This window comes from Triticum urartu, chromosome 4A (genome assembly GCF_056163025.1).
Source record: "Triticum urartu cultivar PI428250 chromosome 4A, HENAU_Tu73, whole genome shotgun sequence".
NCBI classification, from domain to species: Eukaryota; Viridiplantae; Streptophyta; class Magnoliopsida; order Poales; family Poaceae; genus Triticum; species Triticum urartu.
Genome location: NC_141876.1, coordinates 168,658,479 through 168,661,303, shown reverse-complemented (window position 1 = coordinate 168,661,303; position 2,825 = coordinate 168,658,479).

Genomic DNA, 2,825 nt, shown 5'->3' with positions numbered 1-2,825 from the left:
GAACATTGTTCTTGGTGCCTCCTGGCATTTAGGGGTTGTAGCAGTGTCCCGGGGAGTTCAGCTCCAAGGTGTTGTCGTCACAATTTTATCGTTGCAGTTCTGGTATACCTGAGTTTTCGCCGACATCGAAAATCTCTTATATGCAGTTAGTGGTGAGATAACCTCGACGCCAGCCAGTACTGGGGCGGGAGTTCGGGAGTATTGCCACATTTCGGGGTTCGTTTGGCCTTTTTTTAGACATTAACTGGGTTTTCTAGGCATTTTATGTGCATAATTCAAATTCGAACTACATGCACATGCTCCAGTGCAGAAAAATGGGTTGACATATCAAATGTGTGTCCTTGGATGCATTCTTAGGTCCCATGGAAGAAATGGGAATGAATTTCAAACACTAGGGCACTGTTGATTGTCGGCAAAACATTGATATACATTGTTTTCAAATTCTAGTAAATCCAAAACTCGTCTGAAATTCATGAAACTTGGCATGCTATCATGGAATGGCACCCGATATGTTGTGGTATTTTTCGTGTCCATTTTGATAGAAGGCACACTCGAATAACAGCCAACAAAGGCATTTTGAAACAAATAGCTGCCATTTTAACATCTCAAACGTTTGTATAATTTAAATCGTGTGTGTTCTATTAACCATTTACGTGACTCCACGTGTCTCTCTTTCAATGGATATAGGAGGTGCCATGCGGACAGCTGCTTGACTGAACGGGAGGCGTGCAAGCGCAGTCTGGTGTGCAAGCTGACATAGAGGCATGCACGCTGTCCTCCAATGCATAAGCTCACCGGGAAGCGCGCGAGTTGTACACTACATAGGCTCACTGGGAAGAGAGCCCTTTGACTTTCATGGTTGCCTGCCTTGCTCGCATCCTCTCCATTAATGGCGCCTGATTCACTGTTTAATACAGGCGGCCTTACTGTTCGCCTCCCATTCCCCTCCCTCCCACAGACCTCCACCAACGCCATGGCGCAGAAGGATCATCTGCCACTAGTCTTCCAATTTGGTGAAGTCAACTCCGAGCTGGAGGAGATAGAAAATAAGGAGGAATGGGGCCTCATGGACATGGCCCTGAATGAGCTGGCCACAGTGGTTGCTGCCCCCGCGCCCGTCCCAGCTTCCATCCCCGCGCCCACACTAGCGACCATCCCCGTAGCGTTGACGGGCTGGTCGCCGAGCACTATCGCAGAGATGGAAGCCGCACGCATCAATGAGGTCTCTGCGGACCCATGTGAGCTCATGTACATGTGAGCGCCAGCGCCCATGCCCGTGCCCGTGCGCGCCATGTACCCACCATGGCGCCAGTCCCCGTGCATTTGCCTGCACCCTCTGTCGGTGTCAAAACCGGTGGATCTCGTGTAGGGGGTCCTGAACTGTGCGTCAAGGCGGATGGTAACAGGAGACAAGGGACACGATGTTTTTACCCAAGTTCGGGCCCTCTCGATGGAGGTAAAAACCTACTCCTGCTTGATTAATATTGATGATATGGGTAGTACAAGAGTAGATCTACCACAAGATCAGAGAGGCTAAACCCTAGAAGCTAGCCTATGGTACGATTGTTGTTGTCCTACGGACTAAACCCTCTGGTTTATATAGACACCGGAGGGGGCTAGGGTTACACAGAGTCGGTTACAATGGGAGGAGATCTACATATCCGTATTGCCAAGCTTGCCTTCCACGCCAAGGAAAGTCCCATCCGGACACGAGACGAAGTCTTCAATCTTGTATCTTCATAGTCCAACAGTCCGGCCAAAGGTTATAGTTCGGCTGTCCGGACAACCCCTAGTCCAGGACCCCCTAAGTAGCCCCCGAACCAGGCTTCAATGACGATGAGTCCGGCGCGCAGATTGTCTTCGGCATTGCAAGGCGGGTTCTTCTCCAAATTCTGAATACCTATTAAATAGTGCCCGGCTTCTTGTAACTGCTGCGCTCCTTGGCTTCCACGCCCAATAATGGCCACCTTCCACGTGTCAAGCGAATGTGAAGAGCTGCTACGTCTTGAGTTTGCGTTGGTTTTCCCCAAAGAGGAAGGGATGATGCAGCAGAGTAGCGTAAGTATTTCCCTCAGTTTTTGAGAACCAATGTATCAATCCAGTAGGAGGCCACGCTCAAGTCCCTCGTACCTGCACAAAACGATAGCTACTCGCAACCAACGCGATTAGGGGTTGTCAAGCCCTTCACGGTCACTTACGAGAGTGAGATCTGATAGACAGAATATTTTTGGTATTTTTGGTATAAAGATGCAAAGTAAAAAGTAAAGGCAAAGTAAAAGGCAAAACAAGATTAAAGTGATGGAGATTGATATGATGAGAATAGACTCGGGGGCCATAGGTTTCACTAGTGGCTTCTCTCAAGAGCATAAGTATTCTACGGTGGGTGAACAAATTACTGTTGAGAAATTGATAGAATTGAGCATAATTATGATAATATCTAGGCATGATCATGTATATAGGCATCACGTCCGTGACAAGTAGACCGAAACGATTCTGCATCTACTACTATTACTCCACTCATCGACCGCTATCCAGCATGCATCTAGAGTATTAAGTTAAAAACAGAGTAACGCCTTAAGCAAGATGACATGATGTAGAGAGATAAATTCATGCAATATGAAATAAACCCCATCTTGTTATCCTTGATGGCAATGATACAATACGTGCCTTGCTGCCCCTTCTGTCACTGGGTAAGGACACCGCAATATCGAACCCAAAGCTAAGCACTTCTCCCATGGCAAGAACTACCAATCTAGTTGGCCAAACCAAGCGGATAATTCGAAGACACTTGCAAAGATAACCAATCATACATAAAAGAATTCAGA